Source organism: Scyliorhinus torazame, chromosome 6, assembly GCF_047496885.1.
Source record: "Scyliorhinus torazame isolate Kashiwa2021f chromosome 6, sScyTor2.1, whole genome shotgun sequence".
NCBI classification, from domain to species: Eukaryota; Metazoa; Chordata; class Chondrichthyes; order Carcharhiniformes; family Scyliorhinidae; genus Scyliorhinus; species Scyliorhinus torazame.
In genome coordinates, this window is record NC_092712.1 from 180,506,194 (window position 1) to 180,532,635 (window position 26,442).

General features: G+C 48.2%; 1 long non-coding RNA gene and 1 pseudogene across 1 annotated transcript in view; one reads left to right on the plus strand and one right to left on the minus strand.

Annotated features, from left to right (window-relative positions):
* LOC140425756 (uncharacterized) overlaps window positions 1–26,442 on the plus strand; it is a 191,325-nt gene that overhangs the window by 15,737 nt on the left and 149,146 nt on the right. The gene's annotated exons all lie outside the window — the stretch shown is intronic.
* Window positions 19,304–20,538, minus strand: LOC140425755 (stromal cell-derived factor 2-like; annotated as a pseudogene).

The following is a 26,442-nucleotide window of genomic DNA, read 5'->3' on the forward strand; positions in this document are numbered from 1 at the left end:
TGAGTTTTCTTTACTCCCAAATGACCTCCCACTGGTACCTCATGTGCTACTTGCAACACCTCCTTTCTATACCTTACCAGCAATACCACTTGATGAATGTCTTCCCACTTTTCATCTGCCTGCATCTGCAAAGGTCTCCATTTTCTCATCAAGACATCACTTTTACGGTAATAACATTGTGTTCCACACTCAGATTCCTCTTCCGTGTATGCTTTCTGATACATCTGTTTTATTTCTATATCTTTCTGTTGTAACTCCACTAATTTTCCTGAAATAAAAATATCCGCCTCATCCTCCACCTGTTTTTGTTCTTTTCAAACCATCTGATTAAAAATTGTTTCTGATAATTGAACTTGAACTTTATCTTCACTCTTTGATCTCCTCTTGTCTCAACCTGTGACTTTGCAACCTTGTTATTACATAATCCAGAAAAATCCCAGGATATTCATCCTTCAACACTTCAGTTGACTGATTTTCCACTGGCTTATCCACCACAGTAGGTATCACTCCCACCTGCGATCCAGCTATATCATTACCCAAGATAAACTGTATTCCTGGACAAGATATTTTCTGCATTACTCCTACTACCACTTCACCACTCTTCACTGGACTATCCACCCTTACCTTATATAATAAATACTACTCTTCTCAACTTGAATTCAACATATTACCACCTTTTCTGGCAATATTCCTCCCAAACTACATAACTCCTCATATCTTATCATGAAAGATTGACTAGCTCCCGTATCTCTTAATTTGTGACTTCTTTACCTTCTGCTCCTGGTACACATGAGTAAACTTTATCCACCCAAGTAAATTCTTTAAAGAGATCTGGCATCTTCTTATCAATCAGCTCTTGATCAGGCTGTAGAATCATTTGCACCTCCTTTGCTTCCCTTGGGCTTTCCTTTACCACTCTAACAAACCCCTCTGTCTTATCCTGTTTTACCAGATCAGCCTTCCCAGTGCTTTTCTTCAACCACCAACACTGTAACTTTACATGGCCTAGTTTATTACAGTGAATACATCTGAAACTTTTCATTTCTTTTCCACCCTCTTGGATTTTGTTTTTAATCTGAGGTACACTCTCTTTATTGTCTCCCATCAGATCACCTTTACCTTTACCACTTGAGTATTTCTCATGTCCCCAGTTTCTATCCCTCACAGGCTGAAACTGATGTCGGAAACCAATCTTTGATTTATGAACTAATACATAATCACCTGTCATTTCCGCTGCTAATCTCGCAGTTTTAACCCTCTGTTCTTCCACATGAGTTCTCACTACATCAGGAATTGAATTTTTAAACTCCTCCAAAAGTATAATTTCTCTGAGAGCTTCAGACGTTTGGTCTATTTTCAAAGCCCTTATCCAACTATCAAAATTACTCTATTTGATCCTTTCAAATTCCATGTATGTTTGACCAGGTTCTTTCCTTAAATTTCGAAACCTTTGTCCGTAGGCTTTAGGCACGAGTTCACATGCACCTAAGATGGATTTTGTCACCTCCTCATACCTCCCAGATACCTCCTCTGATAGTGATGCAAACACTTTTCTAGCTCTACCTAGCAGCTTTGTTTGAATCAGTAGTACCCACATGACCTACATTTGTTTGGCTACCTTCTCAAATGAAATGAAAAAGGTTTCTACCTCCTTCTCATCAAACCTTGGCAATTCTTGGACATATTTAAACAGATCCCCACCAAGCCTTCGACTATGATGCTCTTTTTCTTTATCCTCATCACTATCCTGCCCTTTATCCTCAAACTGTACGTTTCTCTTTACATCCGCCAATTTTAACTGACTTTCAGGTTTCATGGCCATTTTCTGAAGTTCAAACTGTCTCTCTCTTTTTCTTTTTCCCTGATCTGTAACTCTCTTTCTCTTTCTTGTTGTTCTGTTAGGGCTATTCTTTCTTTTTTTTCTTTATTCTCTCCCCTTTTCTCTTCGTATTCTCATTTCGTATTCAAGCTGCTTCAATTCTTTTTATGTTCAAGTTGCTTAATCTGTAACTGAATTTTTGCCAAGTCTAATGAGTCGGACTGTATCTCAGACAATTTTAAATGCTCAGCTGCCGCCGTAAGTACCTCTTCTTTTCGTATCCTGTCAGGTAACGTTAACTGCAATGTTTCATACCTTTTTTTAGTCTCTGTTCGTAAGGTACTCCGTGTGACTTTCTCCACTTCCAAAAACTTCTGAGCCTCTGCAAGAGCCATTGTCCACAACACACCCTCTACCTAAACTGGAATACCACGCCTGAGAAGCAAAAACAAATATGCTCACCCCTCACTGTCTTTAAGTTCACGAAGCCAACCCAATCACGAAAGATAGACTTTTACCCCACAAGCCCCAAATTTGTTATGGGCCAAAGTTTAGAGAATACCAAAGTATATCATGGAGTTAACCTGATCTACAACTTTTAATAGATCTTGGTTATGAGGGGTACAAGGGCCCACTTTACAGGTATGATGCAACAGAGATCTTAAGTATTTTTAAAGAAAAGAATGTTTATTCTATGAATCCAGTTAACATTTTATAAACATGTAGTATTATCGGTATTATGGTACCTGATAGGCTGGAGCACCATTGGTGGAAACTATATGCTTTCTATTGGTTAGGATGTATGGTAGCTCCGCCCTGCTAGGTGGGGTATAAGAGCTCGTGCCACTCCAGCAGCCTTCATTCTGTACCTGAGCTGCTGGGGGAAACATCGACCTTATTAAAGCCTTCAGTTGGACTACAACCTCGTTTTAATGGTCATTGACCATGCAACAATTTAATAAGCTAGTTTTTTTTAGGAAGAAAGGATGGAGCTCCGAATCAAGCCGGAGTGTCTGCAACTCAGCCCCCACGCAGCGAACTCAGCGGCAACCTTCAAGCACTGGCTGGCGTGCTTTAAAGGGTATCTCGGGATGGCTGAAAACACACCCACGGGAGAGCAGAAACTGCAAGTCTGCAGTCATGGGTGAGCCCGGAGATTTACACCCTCATCGAGGAAGCGGAAGAATTCGATGCAGCAATATTCGCCCAGTAAACCAGGTCTATGCCCGGCACCTGCTTGTAACAAGGTGACAAACCCCTGGGGAATCGCTGGAAGAATTCTACCGTGCACACCTGGTGCTGGGGAGAAGCTGCAGCTGCCCGCAACTTACGGCGAGCGAACACACTGAACTCTTAGTCCGAGACGCTTTCGTGGCAGGTATGCTATCCTCACAAATCCGCCAGCGACTGTTAGAAAAAGACACTCTGGGTCTCAGAGAGGCATGGGCCCTTGCAGGCTCCCTAGACGTGGCCTCCAGGAACGCCCTCGCTTATGTTCCCGACCGCGCGGCAGGCCCCTGGGCAGCGTGACAACCCTCTGCGGCCGACCCCGAGACTTCCCCCATCCCCCCACAGGCCTGCGCTACAATGCGGCCTGGCAACCCCGGGGCGCCCCGCTGCTACATTTGCGCGCAGGCCAAGCACCCCCGCCAGCCCTGCCCGGCCCACACATCCACCTGCAAGGGATGCGCAAAAAGGGCCATTTCGTGGGGTTATGTCAGGCCCGTGCGGTTGCCGCGGTCTCCGGCGGCGAATGCGGACCACAACCACAAACCTCTCCACGGTCCCCATGCGGCCAACGGTCGACGCCATCTTCCTATTCCAGGGCCACCTGCCGACCCCGGGCGCCGCCATCTTGTTCTGTGGACGCCGGGTTGGAGGGATGGGCGCCGCCATTTTGTGCACCCCCAGCCATGTGCGACTCATGGGAGCCGCCATCTTGGATGAAACCCCAGGACCCCAGCTCGGCTGACCACGCACTGCCCGAAAAGAACTATCAACTGCTGTGATTAGCCTCGGTGACCCTGGATCAGTCCCGGCCTCGAACACTCTCAACTGCTACAACGACCGTATTCATCAACGGGCACAAGAGGTCCTGCCTAATCAACTCTGGGAGCACGGAGAGCTTCATACACCCCGACACAGTAAGGCGCTGTTCTCTCCTCGTCCACCCCGTTAATCAAAAAATCTCCCTGGCCTCCGGTTAACACACAGTGGAGATAAAGGGGTTTTGTGTAGCAAACCTCACAGTCCAGGGAAGGGAGCTCCAAAATTTCCATCTCTACGTCCTTCCCCACCTCTGCACGGCTACACTCCTGGGTTTAGACTTCCAGTGTAACCTCCAAGTCTAACTTTCAAATTCGGCGGCCCTATACCCCCCCTTACTGTCTGCGGCCTCACGACCCTTAAGGTCGAACAGCCTTCCCTGTTTGCGAACCTCACTCCGGATTGCAAACCCGTCGCCACCAGGAGCAGACGGTACAGTGCCCAGGACCGGATCTTTATTAGGTCAGAGGTCCAAAAGCTACTGAGGGAAGGGGTCATTGAAGCCAGTAACAGCCCCTGGAGAGCTCAAGTAATGGTGGTAAAGACCGGGGAGAAGCATAGGATGGTCATCGACTACAGTCAGACCATCAACAGGTTTACGCAGCTGGACGCGTACCCTCTCCCCCGCATATCCGACCTGGTAAACAGGATCGCGCATTACAAGGTCTTCTCCACGGTGGATCTCAAGTCCGCCTAGCACCAGCTCCCCATCCGCACTAGTGACTGCAAATACACTGCCTTCGAGGCAGATGGGCGGCTCTACCACTTCTTAAGGGTTCCCTTCGGTGTCACCAACGGGGTCTCGGTATTCCAGCGCGAGATGGACCGAATGGTTGATTGGTAAGGTTTACGGGCAACATTCCTGTACCTCGATAATATCACCATCTGCGGCCACGACCAGCAGGGCCACGACACCAACCTCCGAAAATTCCTCCAGACCGCAAAAATCCTTAACCCTACATACAACAAGGATAAATGCGTGTTTAGCACCGACTGCCTAGCCATTCTTGGGTACGTAGTGCGAAATTGAGTTATAGGCCCCGACCCTGAACGCATGCGCCCCCTTATGGAGTTCCCCCTCCCTCTCTGCTCCAAGGCCCTGAAGCGTTGCTTAGGGTTTTTCAGCTACTGCGCCCAGTGGGTCCACAACTATGCGGACAAGGCCTGTCCCCTGATCCAATCCACAGCTTTTCCCCTGTCGATCGAGGCCCGCCAGGCCTCCAGCCGCATCAAAGCAGACATTGCAAAGGCCACGATGCATGCTATCGACGAGTCCCTCCTCTTCCAGGTTGAGAGCGATGCGTCCGATGTAGCTCTGGCGGCCACCCTCAACCAAGCGGGCAGACCGGTGGCCTTCTTCTCTCGTACCCTCCATGCTTCCTAAATCCGCCACTCCTCAGTCGAAAAGGAGGCCCAAGCCATAGTAGAAGCTGTGCGGCATTGGAGGCATTACCTGGCCGAGATCTTGTATCGTCCCGGGAAGCTAAATGAGCCTCCTGACGCCCTGTCCCGCGGCACATGTACCACCGCGCAAGTGGACCGCCTCCGAGCCCTTCACGAGGATCTCTGCCACCTGGGGGTCACTCGCTTTTTTCATTTTGTCAAGACCCGCAACCTGCTCTACTCCATCGAGGAGGTCAGGACAGCCACCAGGGACTGCCAAATCTGCGGGGAGTGCAAACCACACTTATCCGACCAGAGAAAGCGCACCTGATAAAGGCTTCCCATCCCTTTGAACGCCTCAGCATGGACTTCAAAGGCCCCCCTCCCCTCCACCGACCGCAACACGTACATCCTGAACGTGATTGATGAGTACTCCCGGTTCCCATTCGCCATCCCCTGCCCCGACATGACCGCAACTACCGTCATCAAGGCCCTCCATAGCATCTTTGCACTGTTCGGGTTCCCCGCTTACATACATAGTGATAGGGGGTCCTCTTTTATGAGCGATGAACTGCGTCAATTCCTGTTTAGCAAGGGCATCGCCTCGAGCAGGACAACCAGTTACAACCCCCGGCGTAACGGACAGGTGGAGAGGGAGAATGGAACGGTCTGGAAGACCGTCCTACTGGCCCTACGGCCCAGGAACCTCCCAGTCTCCCGCTGGCAGGAAGTCCTCCCGGATGCCCTCCACTCCATCCGGTCACTGCTTTGCACGACCACCAACCAGACACCTCACGAACGTCTCCTTGTCTTCCCCAGGAAGTCCTCCTCTGGGACCACACTCCCGACCTGACTGGCAGCACCCGGACCCATCCTGCTCCGAAAACATGTGCGGGCGCACAGGTTGGACCCGTTGGTCGAGAGGGTCCATCTGCTCCATGCTAACCCCCAGTACGCCTTCATGGCGTACACCGACGGCCGACAAGATACGGTCTCCCTACGAGACCTGGCGCCCGCCGGAACCCCATGCACACCCCAACCACCAGTCCCACCCTCCCCTCCACCGGGGCACCTTACAGGAGGATCGGTCGTTCCGCCGGCCCAGTCGAGGCCCCACCACCCACCGACGCTCCCCGCAGGTGCTCCCTTCCCAGGTCAACCGTTTTCCCCACCAGCGCCGTCTAAGGGTGCCGAAGCTGCCATGGAGATCGAAGCCACTCTCCCCGAGTCACAGACGCCCGCGCCTCCACCGCAGTCACCGCCGAAGCTCCGACAATCACAAAGGAAGACCAGGGCCCCCGATCGACTGATTGCTTCATTTTAAATTGTAAACTGTAAACTGTAAACTGATTGCTCCATTTTAAATTGTAAACTGTAAACTGTAAATGTAAATCATCAAATGTACATAGCTATCAGAATTGTAAATAGCTACAAAATACTGTGCGGAGGTATTACGGTACCTCCATAACTAATTCTACCACATTGCCATGTTTGTAGTATCAGGCCACCACCCCCGCCGGACTCTTTTTTAACAGGGGGTGAATGTGGTATTTTCGGTAATGCAATACCTGATAGGCTGGAGCACCATTGGTGGAAACTGTATGCTTTCTATTGGTTAGGATGTATGGTAGCTCCGCCCTACTAGGCGGGGTATAAGAGCCTGTGCCACCCCAGCAGCCTTCATTCTGTACCTGAACTGCTGGGGGAAACATCTAGTTTATTAAAGCCTTCAGTTGGACTACAACCTCGCTTTAGTGGTCATTGATCGTGCATCAAAACACACAGTAAACATCTTATTAACTACCAACACAAATACCTCCCCAAAGATACAGTATTCGATAGGTGACCCTTAATAACTTTTCTAATAACATCCAGAAGCCAAACACCCTTTTCCCACAAAAACAGTAGGTTTGAACTCATTACAGAGAAATAGGAATTACTTTGAAGTTAGCAATTGGTCTGGAGACATTCTTTCGCATGCAGAGAGAGAGACCAAAAATACACCTTCTTTGTTTGAATGCAGCTCCCAACTGAAAACGAAACAAAAAAACTCAGAGCCACAAAGCAGCTTCCAGCTCAAAATGAAAGTAAAAGACAGTTTCACAGCCCAGCTCCACCCACACAGTGACATCACTGCAGCCATTTGATAAAACACCCTTTTCTTAAAGGGACCCTCACATGACCTCGGGGCAGCACGGTAGCCTTGTGGATAGCACAATTGCTTCACAGCTCCAGGGTCCCAGGTTCGATTCCGGCTTGGGTCACTGCCTGTGCAGAGTCTGCACGTCCTCCCCATGTGTGCGTGGGTTTCCTCCGGGTGCTCCGGTTTCCTCCCACAGTCCAAAGATGTGCAGGTTAGGTGGATTGGCCATGATAAATTGCCCTTAGTGTCCAAGATTGCCCTTAGTGTTGGGTGGGGTTGCTGGGTTATGGGGATAGGGTGGAGGCGTTGACTTTGGGTAGGGTGCTCTTTCCAGGAGCCGGTGCAGACTCGATGGGCCGAATGGCCTCCTTCTGCACTGTAAATTCTATGTAACCTCTATGACAGTATGTGAATTCAAGGTGACACATCAGGGGTGATGGAAAGGTCGAAAGCCAAAGGGAGACAGGGGGCACTCGCCCTTGCAACTTGTAGGAGGTCATTCATTTTCTTTCTGCTTTGAATCCCCATCCTCTTGGTCAGGCTGCAGGCACTGACCAGTGCTGCCACCGTGTCTTAGGTGGATTTTGTGACCTTGCTGGAGGGCCTCCTGCAACCCGTGGTAAATTGTGGCTTACCACTCCTCCACGGCATCCAGTAATTGCACGAGGGTCTTCTAGCTGCCATCCTCCTGATTTGAATGAGAGTGAGTGCAGTGGAGCCGTTTAAATACAACGCCCCTTGATTTAAATGCTCAGAACACACCGGGGGTTCTTTCCGAGACACACTTTTACCAACCGGCTGACCTTTGGGACCCACGCCGGCCGACTTTCGCGACACACGCCGGCCAGCCTTCGCGACCCATGCGGGTCGAACTTCGCGAGCCACACTGGCACACCCTCATGACCCATGCCAGCTAACCATCACAACACACCATTATTGCTTACCTTTAATGTGACATGTGAGCCTGCTTGGTCCTCATGGTCTCACTTGCTTTTTCAGTTCAATGTTACATTTCTGCTAAGGACTTCAGATGACGATTTAGGCTGCATCCTTTCAAAGATATTCAAGAGATTTGTCCTCGAACTCGCCATGCGTGTCTTCAAATGCGTGAAAGGTTTTGAGGGTTTTAAACTTTCATTTGGCAGTACTTCCCTGCATATAACACACATGGGCTGGGATTCTCCCGGAATTGGCGGGGCGGCCCGTACCGGCACCAAGAGCGGCGTGAACCACTCCAGCATCGGGCCGCCCAGAAGTTGCGGAATCCTCCGCACTTCCGGGAGCTAGGCCGGCGCTGGAGGGATTGCCGCTGCACCAACCGGCGCCGAAGGGCCGCCGCCATGTTTCCTGTGCATGTGCAGGGGGGTTCTTCTCCGTGCCGGCCATGGCAGGGCCTTACAGAGGCCGGCGTGGCGGGAAAGAGGGCACAGGCCCTCCCGCAGATCGGTGGGCCCCGATCTCAGGCCAGGCCACGGTGGGGGCCCCCCCCGGGGCCGGATCCCCCGCGCCCACCCGAGGACCCCGCTAGACAGCCGACAAGCCAGGTCCCTCCAGAATGGACCATGCCCATTTCATGCCAGCGGGACTGGCCAGGAACGGATGGCCTCTCGGCCCATCGGGCCTGGAGAATTGCCGAGGAGGCCACTGCCAACGGCCCCCGACTGGCACGGCACAATCCCCGGCGGGGGTCGGCGAATCCCTCCCATGGACTTTGCACCCTGATTTGCATTGGCACAGTTAAAGCCATACCTCAAGAGGTGGCATCATGGTATTGTAACTGAACTGGTAAACCAGAGCCCCAGGCTAATGCTCTGGGGACCCCGGTTCAAATCCCACCGCAGTAGATGGTGAAATTTGAATTTGACATTTGATGCCGACGTCCCATGAACGAACAAAAATAAATCATCTTTATACTGCTTTGTTCCCAATTTTACTTTCTTCTCAATGGGTTGCTCACCAGGGGCCCTGGAGATCCGTACACACCGCATACCAGCACTGTTTTGTCCTTCCGTGGACTCTCCTGTGAAACTCTCTCCAGCAGATTCAGTTTTGAGATCCTGGCCTGTTTGTGTCTCTGGCCCTCTTCCTTATTACAAAATGATCCATCTTCAGTTCTTCACACAGTCCTGTTGTTGGCTTGCAGTCAGCTACAAAGTGGAGAAAATTTTCCTCCATAATTTTGCGCCCAAAGCAGGGATGTACAGGGTGTGTGACCTTCTCTCTGCCACCTCTTCTGGTGGAAAGACTCCATAGTTTGTTTTGAAAGGCTGTCATGGCCGGCATTCTCAACTAAAAAGCTGGTCGCTGTACCTGTTTTTTCCAAGTACATGACATTTTACTGCTGAAAATTAAAACAATGTCAGTTGAGCATGCGGATCCGACATTTACACAAAATCTTTGTTTCAAATATATTCCCATTTCTTTAGAAATTTACCAAGTATCGAAAAAAGTACAAACTTGTTTTTACTTTATAAATTATGACTTTAGATGAGATGAAGTAGCTTGTCAAACACGCACAATGTCACATTATTGTCATAATATCCACCAGTATATCATGGTGCAGACACACACTGATGGACACACAGTGGGACCAATCAACACTGACAACAGCGCAGCCAATCACCAGTGAGAGCACACGCACTATAAAGATAGGAGGCATCAGAGTTCCCGCTCATTCGAGTAGCAGCTAGCTAGGAGGGCAGAGCTCACAGCCTGCAATACAGACATTCACCATGCGCTGAGTGCATCGACTGGTTAGGACAAGGCAAAGGTCTTTAGTTAAAGCTAGTATCGTATTAACCCACAGTCTGGGTATGTTTAAACAGTTAATGATTCAATAAAATAGTGTTGCACTATTTCAAGTGTTGGTGACCTGTATGTGATCCAGAACACCCAACACATCATGACACCAGGTGTCGTGGGATATTAGCACTTCTCAGACTGACCTGCAAGTGATCTGACTTCCACCAGCATTCCGTCATCCTGCAACGTGGACAACATCAGCCCGCCGCCGCCGCTCCGCATCGCCGGCAACCTCGGGCCGACTGGAAGATTTTCAATCAGCGCTTCCAGCTCTTCCTCAAAGCCATGGACAGGGAGGGTGCCTCGGACACCAGAAAGATTGCTCTTCTCCTATCCACGGCCGGGGACCATGCCATCCACATTTTCAACTCTCTCACCTTTGCAGATGACGAAGATAAGACAGAAGTTCAAGACGGTCCTCCTCAAGTTTGACACTCACTGCAGCGTAGAGGTGAATGAAAGTTTCGAACACTACGTATTCCAGCAACGTTTGCAGGGTAAGGATGAACCTTTCCAATCCTTTGTCACACACCTCCACATCCTTGCGCAGTCTTGCAGCTACGGGCCCACCTCCGACTCCATGATACGCGACCAGATCGTTTTCAGTGTTCAGTCGGACCCCTTACGCCAGCAGCTCCTCAAAGTAAAGCAACTCACTCTAGCGACCGCCATTGAGACCTGTGTCTTACATGAAAACGCCACGCGTCGGTATTCCCATATACAAGCAGCTGAAACGGCACGGCAAGGTCCCCACGAGGCGGAACGGGTCCAAGTGATTGAGCACCTCCAGGGCCTCAGCCTGGATGAGGGCGGCCATTTCGCACACATTACGCGGACTGCTGTGCTTGTGCGCACCAAACGAGGGGACGGCGACGTTGAGGAACGTAATCCGCAGGCGCGCACCACGTACAACCGCACCGCGCATGTGCGGTGGTGCAACAAACGTGCTGACGTCACGACGTGCGGCAACTGTGGCTCCGCCCACTGAAAGCGTCAATGTCCCGCAAAATCTCGACAATGCCTGCGATGTGGAAGACTTGGCCTCCATGCTGCCTTCTGTCGAGCAGCTCAGCCTGCCAATTCATATCGCTTCAGCCAGCCTCGCAGGAATGTTCGGGCAATTCAACCCACGAGTCCGATGCAGACCTCCCACACAGCAGTGACACCGAGGACCCGAAGGCGCCTTTTCGAGTCAGTGTCGTAACGAAAAACAGGCTGTCCCCGAAGCAAAGACACCGGCCGCTGTCAGTATACAGCATCGATCCAGACGATGAGTGGTATGCCACCCTGACGGTCAACCGGTCCCAAATATGATTCCGCCTCGACACTGGTGCCTCCGCCAATCTCATGGCGTGGTCTGCTTTCCAAAGCCTTTGTGTCAAACCAGCCATCCTGCCATCGGTCTGGCAGCTATTGGACTACAATGGCAACATCATTCTTGCTACCGGCTAGTGCCAACTTGAAGTGACGCACAAGTCACGAAAGCCATCCTTCCTTTCGAGATTGTGGGCTCCTCGAAGAACTCCCTGCTTGGCGCACAGGCGTGCAAGTTGCTGAACCTCATTCAAAGAGTTCACTCTCTCTCTCCTGATGACACGTCTGCCTTCCAGGACGCTGACTTCAGGGCGCAAATCGACGCCATCATCGACCAGCACCGCGATGTTTTCGAAGGCATGGGCACGCTCCCATATGCTTACAAGATCCTATTCAAACAGAACTCCACGCCTGTGGTGCATGCACCTCGCAGAGTCCCAGCACCCCTCAAGGACCGCCTCAAGCAGCAGCTGCAGGACGTCAAAGACCAAGAAGTGATCGCCAGAGTTACGGAACCAACCGACTGGGTCAGTTCCATGGTGTGCGTAAAAAAGCCTTCCGGCGAGCTTAGAGATGACTCGTGCCAAGCTCTTCACCAAACTTGACGCCTCGAAAGGTTTCTGGCAAAACAAGCTCGACAAATCCAGCAGGAAACTGTGTTCCTTTAACACCCCCTTTGGCAGATAGTGTTACAACAGGATGCCGTTTGGGATCATATCGGCTTCAGACGTGTTCCACAGGATCATGGAACAAATGATGAAAGGCATTGAAGGTGTTCGCGTCTATGTCGATGACATAATCATTTGGTCCACCACCCCGCAGGAGCATGTCAGTCGCCTCCAGCGCGCGTTCAAACGCATACGGGAGCAGGGCCTACTCCTCAACAGAGCCAAATGCTATTTTGGTCAGACGGAACTCAAGTTTCTAGGGGACCACATCTCCAAGTTGGGTGTGCGGCCGGATGCGGACAAGGTGGCTGCCATCACAGCCATGAAAAAGCCAGAGGACAAGAAGGCGGTCCTCCGATTTCTGGGCATGGTCAACTTCCTGGGGAAGTTCATCCCGAACCTCGCCTCTCATACCACGGCTCTCAGGAACCTGGTCAGGAAGACGACAGACTTCCAATGGCTTCCTGCCCACGAGCGCGAATGGAGAGAACTCAAAACCAAACTCACCACGGCCCGGTCTTAGCTTTTTTTTATCCAGCGAAAGAGTCAAAAATGTCGACCGATGCCAGCCAGTCTGGCATTGGGGCGGTGCTCCTGCAACGCGATGAGGCCTTATCATGGGTCCCCGTTGCATATGCGTCACGCGCCATGACCCCCACGGAACAGCGCTACGAGCAGATAGAAAAGGAGTGCCTGGGCCTTTTGACCGGTGTCGTCAAGTTTCATGATTATGTGTAGGGCCTTCCCCAATTCACCGTCGAGACCGACCATCGCCCGCTGGTCAATACAATACAGAAAGACTTGAACGACATGACACCTTGCCTCCAGCGCATTCTGCTCAAGCTCCGGCGATACGACTTCCAGCTGGTATACACCCCGGGCAAAGACCTAATCATTGCCGACGCTCTCTCCAGGGCAGTCAACACTCTGTGTGACCCAGCGGGATTCGTCTGTCTGGTTGACGCCCATGTGGCCTTCGTGGCCTCCAATCTACCTGCCACAGATGAACGCCTCGTCCAAATTCGCCGCGAGACAGCGGCTGACCCTTTGCTACAGCGTGTCATGTGCCAGCTAACGGACGGATGGCTCAAGGGCCAATGTCCGCAGTTCTACAACATCAGAGATGATCTGGCGGTAGTCGATGGTGTTCTCCTGAAGCTGGACCGCATTGTCATCCCGCACAGCATGCGCCAGCTCATCTTGGAACAGCTACACGAGGGCCATCTTGCCGTGGAAAAGTGCCGCCGACGGGCCCGAGAGGCTGTGTACTGGCCCGGCATCAATGGCGACATCACCAACACAGTGCTCAACTTCCCCACTTGTCAGCACTTCCAGCCGGCCCAACCACGTGAGACCCTACAGCCCCATGAGTTGGTCACGTCCCCTTGGTCCAAGGTCGGCATCGACCTGTTCCACGCGCTGGGCAGGAACTATGTCTTGATTGTAGACTACTTTACAAACTACCCGGAGTGGTACGTTTACACGACATCGGGCCGTTCCCCTTCAAAACAAGTATACCATTTTGGATGCTGTTGGGGGGGGGATGACCTACCGGGGGAAGGCCCTTGCGGCCAGGTCTCTGGCACTGAGTCTGGCTCTGGGGCTCAGATGGGAAGGGGGGAGAATAGAAAAGCAATAGTTGGAGGAGATTCAATGGTTAGGGGAATAGATAGGAGATTCTGTGGTCGCGAGCGAGACTCACGGAAGGTATGTTGCCTCCCGGGTGCCAGGGCCAGGGATGTCTCGGATCATGTCTTCAGGATCCTTAAGGGGGAGGGGGAGCAGCCAGAAGTTGTGGTGCACATTGGTACCAACTATGTAGGTAGGAAAAGGGGTGTGGAGGTAATAAACAAGTTTAGGGAGTTAGGCTGGAAGTTAAAAGCCAGGACAGAGTTGTCATCTCTGGTCTGTTGCCGGTGCCACGTGTTAGCGAGGCTAGGAATAGGGAGAGAGTGCAGCTGAACACATGGCTGCAGGAATAGTGTAGGAGGGGGGGCTTCAGGTATTTGGATAATTGGAGCGCATTCTGGGGAAGGTGGGACCTGTACAAGCAGGACGGGTTGCATCTGAACCAGAGGGGCACCAATATCCTGGGAGGGAGGTTTTCTAGTCCTCTTCGGGAGGGTTTAAACTAATTTGGAAGGGGAATGGGAACCGGATTTGTAGTCCAGCAACTAAGGTAGCCGATATTCAGGACGCCAAAGCGTGTAATGAGGCAGTGGGGAAGGGAACACTGACAAAGGAGAGTACTTGCAGGCACGGAGATGGGTTGAAGTGTGTATACTTCAACGCAAGAAGCATCAGGAATAAGGTGGGTGAACTTAAGGCATGGATCGGTACTTGGGACTACGATGTGGTGGCCATCACGGAAACTTGGATAGAAGAGGGGCAGAAATGGTTGTTGGAGGTCCCTGGTTATAGATGTTTCAATAAGATTAGGGAGGGTGGTAAAAGAGGTGGGGGGGTAGCATTGTTAATTAGAGATAGTATAACAGCTGCAGAAAGACAGTTCGAGGAGTATCAGCCTACTGAGGTATTATGGGTTGAAGTCAGAAATAGGAAAGGAACAGTCACCTTGTTAGGAGTTTTCTATAGGCCCCCCAATAGTAGCAAAGATGTGGAGGAACAGATTGGGAAACAGATTTTGGAAAGGCGCAGAAGTCACAGGGTAGTAGTCATGGGTGACTTTAACTTCCCAAACATTGAGTGGAAACTCTTTAGATCAAATAGTTTGGATGGGGTGGTGTTTGTGCAGTGTGTCCAGGAAGCTTTTCTAACACAGGATGTAGATTGTCCGACCAGAGGAGGGGCACTATTGGATTTAGTACTTGGTAATGAACCAGGGCAAGTGATAGATTTGTTAGTGGGGGAGCATTTTGGAGATCGTGGCCACAATTCTGTGACTTTCACTTTAGTAATGGAGAGGGATAGGTGCGTGCAACAGGGCAAGGTTTACAATTGGGGGAAGGGTAAATACGATGTTGTCAGACAAGAATTGAAGTGCATAAGTTGGGAACATAGGCTGTCAGGGAAGGACACAAGTGAAATAGGGGCTGTTTAGAAGTCGCTGGTTTTGAAAGCAGACCAAGGCAGGCCAGCAGCATGGTTCAATTCCTGTAACAGCCTCCCCGAACAGGCGCCGGAATGTGGCAACTGGGGGCTTTTCACAGTAACTTCATCTGAAGCCTACTTGTGACAATAAGCGATTTTCATTTTTTTTTCATTTTTCAAATGTGGAACTTGTTCAAGGAACAGGTACTACGTGTCCTTGATATGTATGTCCCTGTCAGGCAGGGAAGAGATGATCGAGTGAGGGAACCATGGTTGACAAGAGAGGTTGAATGTCTTGTTAAGAGGAAAAAGGAGGCTTATGTAAGGCTGAGGAAACAAGGTTCAGACAGGGCGTTGGAGGGATACAAGATAGCCAGGAGGGAACTGAAGAAAGGGATTAGGAGAGCTAAGAGAGGGCATGAGCAATCTTTGGCGGGTTGGATCAAGGAAAACCCCAAGGCCTTTTACACATATGTGAGAAATATGAGAATGACTAGGGCGAGGGTAGGTCCGATCAAGGACAGTAGCGGGAGATTGTGTATTGAGTCTGAAGAGATAGGAGAGGTCTTGAACGAATACTTTTCTTCTGTATTTACAAATGAGAGAGGCCATATTGTTGGAGAGGACAGTGTGAAACAGACTGGTAAGCTCGAGGAAATACTTGTTAGGAAGGAAGATGTGTTGGGCATTTTGAAAAACTTGAGAATAGACAAGTCCCCCGGACCTGACGGGATATATCCAAGGATGCTATGGGAAGCAAGAGATGAAATTGCAGAGCCGTTGGCAATGAACTTTTCGGCCTCACTGTCAACAGGGGTGGTACCAGGGGATTGGAGAGTGGCGAATGTAGTGCCCCTGTTCAAAAAAGGGACTAGGAATAACCCTGGGAATTACAGGCCAGTTAGTCTTACTTCGGTGGTAGGCAAAGTCATGGAAAGGGTACTGAAGGATAGGATTTCTGAGCATCTGGAAAGACACTGCTTGATTAGGGATAGTCAGCACGGATTTGTGAGGGGTAGGTCTTGCCTTACAAGACTTATTGAATTCTTTGAGGAGGTGACCAAGCATGTGGATGAACGTAAAGCAGTGGATGTAGTGTACATGGATTTTAGTAAGGCATTTGATAAGGGTAAGGTTCCCCATGGTAGGCTTCTGCAGAAAGTAAGGAGGCATGGGATAGTGGGAAATTTGGCCAGTTGGATAACAAACTGGCTAACCGATAGAAGTCAGAGAGTGGTGGTGGATAGCAAATATTCAGCCTGGATCCCAGTTACCAGTGGCATACCGCAGGGATCAGTTCTGGGTCCTCTGCTGTTTGTGATTTTCATTAATGACTTGGATGAGGGAGTTGAAGGGTGGGTCAGTAAATTTGCAGACGATACGAAGATTGGTGGAGTTGTGGATAGTGAGGAGGGCTGTTGTCGGCTGCAAAGAGACATAGATAGGATGCAGAGCTGGGCTGAGAAGTGGCAGATGGAGTTTAACCCTGATAAGTGTGAGGTTGTCCATTTTGGAAGGACAAATATGAATGTGGAATACAGGGTTAACGGTAGGGTTCTTGGCAATGTGGAGGAGCAGAGAGATCTTGGGGTCTATGTTCATACATCTTTGAAAGTTGCCACTCAAGTGGATAGAGTTGTGAAGAAGGCCTATGATGTGCTGGCGTTCATTAACAGAGAGATTGAATTTAAGAGCCGTGAAGTGATGATGCAACTGTGCAAAACTTTGGTAAGGCCACATTTGGAGAACTGTGTACAGTTCTGGTCGCCTCATTTTAGGAAGGATGTGAAAGCTTTGTAAAAGGTGCAAAGGAGATTTACCAGGATGTTGCCTGGAATGGAGAGTAGGTCTTACAAGGAAAGGTTGAGGGTGCTAGGCCTTTTCTCATTAGAACGGAGAAGGATGAGGGGTGACTTGATAGAGGTTTATAAGATGATCAGGGGAATAGGTAGAGTAGACAGTCAGTGACTTTTTCACCGGGTGGAACAAACCATTACAAGGGGACATAAATTTAAGGTGAATGGTGGAAGATATAGGGGGGATGTCAGAGGTAGGTTCTTTACCCAGAGAGTAGTGGGGGCATGGAATGCACTGCCTGTGGAAGTAGTTGAGTTGGAAACATTAGGGACCTTCAAGCAGCTATTGGATAGGTACATTGATTACGGTAAAATGATATAGTGTAGATTTATTTGTTCTTAAGGGCAGCACGGTAGCATTGTGGATAGCACAATTGCTTCACAGCTCCAGGAACCCAGGTTCGATTCCGGCTTGGGTCACTGTCTGTGCGGAGTCTGCACATCCTCCCCGTGTCTGCGTGGGTTTCCTCCGGGTGCTCTGGTTTCCTCCAACAGTCCAATGCTGTGCAGGTTAGGTGGATTGGCCATGATAAATTCCCCTTAGTGTCCAAAATTGCCCTTGGTGTTGGGTGGAGGTGTTGACTTTGGGTAGGGTGCTCTTTCCAAGAGCCGGTGCAAACTCAATGGGCCGAATGGCCTCCTTCTGCACTGTAAATTAAATGATAATCTATGATTAATCTCGGACAAAGGTTCGGCACAACATCGTGAGCCGAAGGATCTGTTCTGTGCTGTATTTTTCTATGTTCTATGTTTATCACATCGTCTGCAGTCTTCCGTGCCTGCAAGGACACCTTTACTCGACACGGCATCCCACTCACTGTGATGTTGGCCAATGGTCCCTGCTTCGCAAGCCAGGAATGGTCCAACTTTGCCAGGAGGTACAACTTTGTGCATGCGACATCCAGTCCCCTGTGCCCCTATCCAACGGCAAAGCGGAGAAGGGCGTCCACATAGTCAAACGGCTCCTCTGCAAGGCTGCCGATGTTGGGTCCGATTTCTACCTCGCCCTGCTGGCCTATTGCTTGGCCCCACTGTCCACTGGCCTGTCGCCAGCCCAGCTGCTCATGGGTCGCACCATGAGGATGACGGTGCCGTCCATTCATATCCCAGACCTCGACCACGTTCCGGTCCTTCAACTAATGCAACTGTCTCGTGCACAGCACAAGGTGGCTCATGACTCCCGTGCAGCTGATCTCCCTGCTCTGGCTCAAGATGACAACGCCCATATCCATCTTCCGGATGGTGGCTGGTCTGCAACCGCTGTGGTCCTTCGGCAGGTGGCCCCCCGCTCGTTCCTGGTTCGTCTACCGGATGGCTCCATTCTGCGCCGCAATCGACATGCCCTTCGTCTCGTTCCGCGTTCGCTACGTGATCCTCCACCATTGCCACACCCTCCTGTTGACCCTGACCTGGACTATGCAGAGATTCAGGTCATTCGGCATCCTCCTCACTCTGACGCAGTCCAGCCCACTCCTCAGCCGGCGGCTCTCGCCCCACCCTTTGAGGCGGTCAACCAGAATTTGTCGCCCACCTCAGAGACTTAATTTGTGAACTTTGTGGACTTATGGGCTTTCTGATTTGTTCTGTTCTTCCGTTTAATCGTTCAAGTGGTTTGTATACAGTGTTCATCTCGTTATTCTTGTGACACACTGTTTTTCTGCACCAGGCACCTTCCCATGTAAATAGCTTAGTTTTTATGTACATAGTCCTGTAAATATTTTGCACACACGTAGTCAGGAACATTCACAATACACTATTTATTGCCATGCAGGTACATTTTTTATCAAAGGGGGATGTCATAATACATACCAGTATAGCATGGTGCAGACACACACTGATGGACACACAGTGGGACCAATCAACACACACAACACTGCAGCCAATCACCAGTGAGAGCACACGCACTAGAAAGACAGGAGGCATCAGAGTTCCCGCTCATTCGAGTAGCAGCTAGCTAGGAGGGCAGAGCTCACAGCCTGCAATACAGACATTCACCATGCGCTGAGTGCATCGACTAGTTAGGACAAGGCAAAAGTCTTTAGTTAAAGCTAGTATCGTATTAACCCACAGTCTGAGTATGTTTAAACAGTTCATGATTCAATAAAATAGTGTTGCACTATTTCTAGTGTTGGTGACCTGTATGTGATCTAGAACACCCAACACATCAATTATTTCTTACTGGCCTCCTTGGTTCCCTGCACATAGTCTTATGAAAATTAAACTATAGCTCATCATGTTTCAATGACCTGGCACTGAGTTTGATAAAGACACCCTCCATTACAGTCCAGTCATTGTTGGCATTGGGGTTGAATGTGCCATGGACCTCAAGCTGGCCTTGGATTGGATGACAATATTGCTATCCAGTTATCATTAGAAAGACCTGGGTGCCTGCATGTTTGAAGTGTACAGCATCATCTCGCTCCCATCTTGTATAGAACCTTAGTTAGGCCACACTTGGAGTCTAGTGTTCAATTCTGGTCGCCACACTACCAGAAGGATGTGGAGGCTTTAGAGAGGGTGCAGAGGAGATTTACCAGGATGTTGCCTGGTATGGAGGGCATTAGCTATGAGGAGCGGTTGAATAAACTTGGTTTGTTCTCACTGGAACGACGGAGGTTGAGGGGGCGACCTGATAGAGGTCTACAAAATTATGAGGGGCATAGACAGAGTGGATAGTCAGAGGCTTTTCCCCAGGGTAGAGAGGTCACTTACCAGGGGGCATAGGTTTAAGGTGAGAGGGGCAAGGTTTAGAGTAGATGCACGAGGCAAGTTTTTTACACAGAGGGTAGTGGGTGCCTGGAACTCGCTGCCGGAGGAGGTGGTGGAAGCAGGGACGATAGTGACATTTAAGGGGCATCTTGACAAATACATGAATAGGATGGGAATAGAGGGATACGGACCCAGGAAGTGTAGGAGATTGTAGTTTAGTCGGGCACCATGGTCGGTTTGGCTTGGAGGGCCGAAGGGCCTGTTCCTGTGCTGTACATTTCTTTGTTCTTTGTTCTTTGTGCTTTTGTTCCGCTGCATGCACTATCCAAACATCCAAATCATCTCCTTCTCCATTCTCACCAAAAGCACTTACTTCCTATTTTGCAGAGTGTGGTGACACAGAGTGATGACTGTGTAGGTTTCTTCCAGTGTTTACATGTGTCAGTGTATTGACTGGCCACATTTGATCGGTATTCTTCACTGACAAACCTGGCCTGGCTTCCCTCTCACTGTCCAGCAGTTGTTACTGTCGTCAGGTGCATCCACCCCAGTCACAGACTACTGACCATTTCTCGACCCATACTTCACATCATGGGATTGGAAGTGGGTATTGTGCTGGCCGCTGAGCAGCTTTACCATGGAGCCGCAGGTCACATACTGCTGATCAGTGGTGGGGGACGAGCTGACCAGTGTGCAGAGGGTGAGCACAAGTGCGGAGTTCCAAGATGTGGCCACCACTGTTAGCATTGCGTGCCCACCTGGCCATCCATCAGCCCCTGTACTCCCCCTCCATGCGCAGTGACCAGCAAACAGCCCAGCCTCCTGTCGCCCCGCCCCTCGAACGCCCCAGCCAATTGGAGACTTCCCGCAGCCAAAGTTCTTCATACCCTGTCGTAGCTGTTGGGCCCTTCTCCCATGATCGGGATCACCACGACTGATCGCTTGGGTCGCGATCCTGAGTTTGAAAAATCCTGTACTAGATTGATACCAGGAATGAGGAAAGTTGGACAAACTGGGTTTGTTTCCACTGGAGTTTAGGAGAGTTAGGGGTGACTTGACTGAAGTATATAAGATTCTGAATGGACTTGACAAGGTGGATGTGGAAAGAATGGGCGCGATTCTTCCAAAACGTTTTGAAGTGTGGTACTGAGCGGGAACTGCCGCATGCTTCCTGCTGCTCAGCTTGGTGACACCATCACCATAAGACATTAATTGGTCCCCTTAAGGAGGCCCCACAGGCTTCATCCTCTGCAAATAATGCTGGAACTGTGCTCGCTAACCCCCCAGCTAACAAGGTCGAGCAGCACTTAAGCAGCACTTCAGTCAGATGCTAAACCTCTGGAACAGGTTTAGCCAGAGCTGATGCACACTTTACGGCGTGGCCGGGATATTCAGAGGGGGATGTCATCGACACTTCAGCAGGTCCATAGCCAATTGGAGGAATCCCAGAGGCAACAGGTGCAGGAGATGTCACCGGCAATCCATGACACCAAGGCCAACACTGATCGGGTGGCGGCCTCAGTGGAGAGCCTGGTGCACGACGTTGGCACCATTAGTGAAGGTGTCCAAGACATAGAGCAGTCGGTGATTGTCATGGCTGAGGGCTGCATCGCATACGGTTTGGTGCCAGGTGCGGTTCTCGCTTTTGGCCTTTCTTGCTATTCTGTGAGGTTGTCTGCGTGGGTTTCCTCCAGGTGCTCCGGTTTTCTCCCACAAGTCCCTAAAGACACGCTGTTAGATAATTTGGACATCCTGAATTCTCTGTGTACCCAAGCAGGTGCTGGAATTTGGCGACTAGGGGCTTTTCACAGTAACTTCATTGCAGTGTTAGTGCAAGCCTACTTGTGGTAATAAAGATTATTATTATTATTCACCGGCCTTGTCACGCACTCACTCGAACGAGACAAGGCCACTGAATTGCGCCCAATGTTTCGTCTTGTGGTTGAGTCTGGAACCAGGGGGGCACTGTTTTAATATGGGGGGGTCACTCTTTTAGGACAGATATGAGGAGATTTTTTTTTTCTCTGAGGGCTGTGTGACTTTGGAACTATCAGCCTCAGAAAGCGGTGAGGGGTATTGAATATTTTTAAGGTGGAGATAGATAGATTCTTGTTAGGCAAAGGAATCACAGGTTATCGCTGGTAGATGGTAATGTAGAACTCAAAACACAAAGGGATCATCCATGGAGTAGGCTCGAGGGGCCTAATGGCCAATTTCTGCTACTATTTCATACGTTTCTCATGTGAGGGTACCTTTAAGACATGGATGTTTAAGCAATGTACCTTTAAGAAAACAGTGATGTCAGAGAGTGGGTGGGGCTAAGCTCAGGTCAGCCATTTTGCAGATTTTTAGTTTCAGTTTAAAAAACAGTGTGTGTGTATGTCTGTGTGTTTCCAGAGAGCTGCAAGTTTGAAAAGTGCCTGGCTGGTTCTGTTGAGAGCAGTTTAAAAGTGCCTGGCTGTTTTGCTGTGAGCTGATTAAAAGGAGAAAGCCAGTTTGAGACAGCAGCTTGAGAAGTTCTGGTTTGCAGTTTAGTTTTGCAGTTTGCAGGAAGAAAGCAAGGTGCTGGAGCTGAAGTCATTCAAGCTAATCTATCTCTGCCATTCTACAGAAAATATATATATATTATATATATATTATATATATATTAACATGATGTGATACTGTTTAAAGGTGTTAAGTCTCTTGGAAGTTTGAAGGAAAATTTTAAGGAATTATTTACTGTTGCAATATTTTCTGAGTTATCTTTGAAGTAAGGGGTGTTAAGAGATCCAATGTTTATTTAAGATGTTATGTTGAAATCATGGAATAAACAGTGTTTTGTGTTTAAAAACCCCCATGTCCATAATTGTAATCCCACACCGAGGGAAAAGCCGTGTGCTCAGAAAAGCAAGAAATCCATCAGAGGGAGAGGTTGGTTGAACTCCATGATACATTTTGGGGTTCTGAAAACACCTCGCACATAACAATTGGGGGCTCAACGGGAATAAAAGTCTATCTATTGGATTGGCTTTTGTGAACTTAAAGACAGTGAAGGATTGTTGCTTTTCTGGTGTGATATTTTAGTTTACGTGGGGAGAGTGTTGTGAACAATGGCTCTTTCAGAGGCTCAGAGGTTTTTGGGGGTGGAGAAGGTCACACGTAGTACTTTACGGACAGAAACGAAAAGCAGACTATTAGATTTAGCAAGAACATTGCAGTTAACATTACCTGACAAAATGCGAAAAGATGAGGTAATTATGGCGGTGGTTAAGCATTTAAAGTTGCCTGAGATAGAGTTTGACTCATTGGAAATGGCAAAAATTCAGTTGCAAATTAAACAAATGGAACATGAGAAAGAATTAAAGCGGCTGGCATACGAGAGTGAGAGAGAGGAAAAAGAAAGAGAGAGAGCGAGAGAGGAAAAAGAAAGAGAAAGAGAGAGAGAGGAAAAAGAAAAGGAGAGAGAAGAAAGGAGAAAGAAAGAATAGTCCTAGCAGAACAAAAAGAAAAAGAAAGGGAGATACAGAGCAGGGAAAAAGATAAGAGAGGGAGTTTGAACTTCAGAAAATGGCCATGAAACATGACAATCAGTAATAATTGGCAGACGTAAAGGTAAATATACAGTTGGATTATAGTGATGAGGATAGTGAGAAACAGCATCATAGTCAAAGGATTGGTGGGAATCTATTTAAATATGTCCAAGCATTGCCAAGGTTTGATGAGAAGGAAGTGGAAGCCTTTTTTGTTTCATTTGAGAAGGTAGCTAAACAAATTAAATGGCCACAGGACATGAGGGTGTTACTGATTGAAACAAAGCTGGTAGGTAGAGCTAGTGAAGTGTTTGCATCACTACCGGAGGGGGTATCTGGAACGTTTGAGGAGGTGAAGAAATCCATCTTAAGTGCATATGAGCTAGTGCCTGAAGCTTACAGACAAAGGTTTAGAAATTTAAGGAAAGAATTTGGTCAAACATACATGGAGTTTGAAAGGCTCAAAGAGAGTAATTTTGATAGGTGGCGAAGGGCTTTGAAAATAGACCAAATTTATGAAGCTCTCAGAGAAATTATACTTTTGGAGGAGTTTAAAAATTCAATTCCTGATGTAGTGAGAACTCATGTGGAAGAACAGAGGGTTAAAACTGCGAGATTAGCAGCGGAAATGACAGGTGATTATGTATTAGTTCATAAATCAAAGATTGGTTTCCGACATCAGTTTCAGCCTGTGAGGGATAGAAACTGGGGACATGAGAAATACTCAAGTGGTAAAAGTAAAGGTGATCTGATGGGAGACAATAAAGAGAGTGTACCTCAGATTAAAAACAAAATCCAAGAGGGTGGAAAAGAAATGAAAAGTTTCAGATGTATTCACTGTAATAAACTAGGCCATGTAAAGTTACAGTGTTGGTGGTTGAAGAAAAGCACTGGGAAGGCTGATCTGGTAAAACAGGATAAGACAGAGGGGTTTGTTAGAGTGGTAAAGGAAAGCCCAAGGGAAGCAAAGGAGGTGCAAATGATTCTACAGCCTGTTCAAAAAGTAATTGTTAAGAAAGTGCCAGATGTATTTAAAGAATTTACTTGGGTGGGTAAAGTATACTCATGTGTATCAGGAGGAGCAGGTAAATAAGTCACAATTTTAAGAGATACAGGGGCTAGTCAATCTTTAATGGTAAGAAATTAGGAATTATGTAGTTTGGGATGAATGTTGCCAGAAAAGGTGGTGATATGTGGAATTCAGGGTGAGAGGAGTAGCGTTCCATTATAGAAGGTAAGGTTGGAAAGACCAGTGAAGAGCAGTGAAGTGGTAGTAGGAGTAATAGATAAACTATCTTGTCCAGGAATACAGTTTATCTTGAGTAATGATATAGCTGGATCGCAGGTGAGAGTGATGCCTACTGTGGTTGATAAGCCAGTGGAAAATCAGTCAACTGAAGTGTTGAAGGACGAATATCCTGGGATTTTTCCCGGATTGTGCGGTAACAAGGTCGCAAAGTCACAGGTTAAGACAAGAGGAGAAATCAAAGAGCGAAGATGAAGTAAAAGTGCAATTATCAGAAACAACTTTTGATCAGATGGTTGAAAAAGAACAAGGACAGGTGGAGGATGAGGCGGATATTTTTAGCTCAGGAAAATTGACGGAGTTACAACATAAAGATGTAGAAATAAAAAGGATATATCAGAAAGCATATACGGAAGAGGAATCTGAGAGTATACCAGAGTGTTATTACCGTAAAAATGATGTCTTGATGAGAAAATGGAGACCTGTACATATGCAGGTGGATGAAAAGTGGGCAGAAGTTCATCAAGTAGTATTGCCGGTAGGGTATAGAAAGGAGGTGTTGCGAGTTGCACATGAGGTACCAGTGGGAGGTCATTTGGGAATAAGGAAAACTCAAGGTAAAATCCAGAAACATTTTTATTGGCCTGGACTACATAAAGATGTAGTTAAATTTTGCCACTCATGTCACACATGTCAAGTGATAGGGAAACCTCAAGCAGTGATAAAACCAGTACCCTTAATACCCATTCCAGCATTTGAGGAACCTTTTCCAAGGGTCCTAAGCGCTTGTGTAGGACTGCATCCTAAAACAAAAAGTGGGAATCAATATCTTTTGACTATAATGGATGTGTCTACTAGGTTTCCAGAGGCCATTCCAGTATGTAATATTACAGCTAAAAGGATTGTGGAGGAGTTACTTAAATTCTTTACTAGATATGGACTGCCCATAGAAATTCAATCAGATCAAGGATCAAATTTTACTTCAAAGTTATTCAAAGAAGCTATGTATAGCTTAGGAATAAAACAATTTCAATCAACTGCGTACCATCCAGAATTGCAGGGAGCATTAGAAAGGTGGCATCAGACATTAAAGACAATGTTGAGGGCGTATTGACAAGATTATCCAGAGGATTGGGATAAAGGAATCTATTCATATTGTTTGCAAATAGGGATGCACCTAATGAGTCTATCAAATTTAGTCCTTTTGAGCAAATTTTTGGTCATGAGGTAAGAGGACCACTTAAATTGATTAAGGAAAAAGTGGTGGGTGAGAAATCGGAAATTACAGTATTGGATTACGTGTCAAATTTTAGGGAACGATTAAATAGAGCAAGTGAATTGGCTGGACAACATTTGAAAGTTGAACAAAATGTGATGAAACGGGTAGCGGACAAGAAATCCAAAGTTCGTAGTTTTGCAGTGGGGATAAAGTTTTAGTGTTGTTACCAGTGGTAGGGGAGCCTTTAAAAGCTAGGTTTTGTGGACCGTATTAGATTGAAAGGAAATTAAGTGAGGTGAATTATGTGGTAAAAACACCAGATAGAAGGAAGACTCACTGAGTGTGTCATGTGAATATGCTGAAAATATACTTTGAAAGGGAAGGAGAGAAAAAGGAGGTTTTAATGATTCTAACTCAAAGTGACAAACCAAATCCAGATGACTGTGAATTTGACATACTTCAAATTAAATTGGAAAATGAAGATGTTCTTAACAATTGGGATGAATTGTTCAGTTATCTTCCAGAGGAAAAACTAACTGACCTGAAAGAGCTATTGATATCACATGGGCAAGTTTGTAGAGATAAATTGGGAAGTACTAAAATGGCTATACGTGATGTAGATGTGGGAAATGCTGTTCCTATCAAACAACATCCATATAGATTAATCCTTTAAA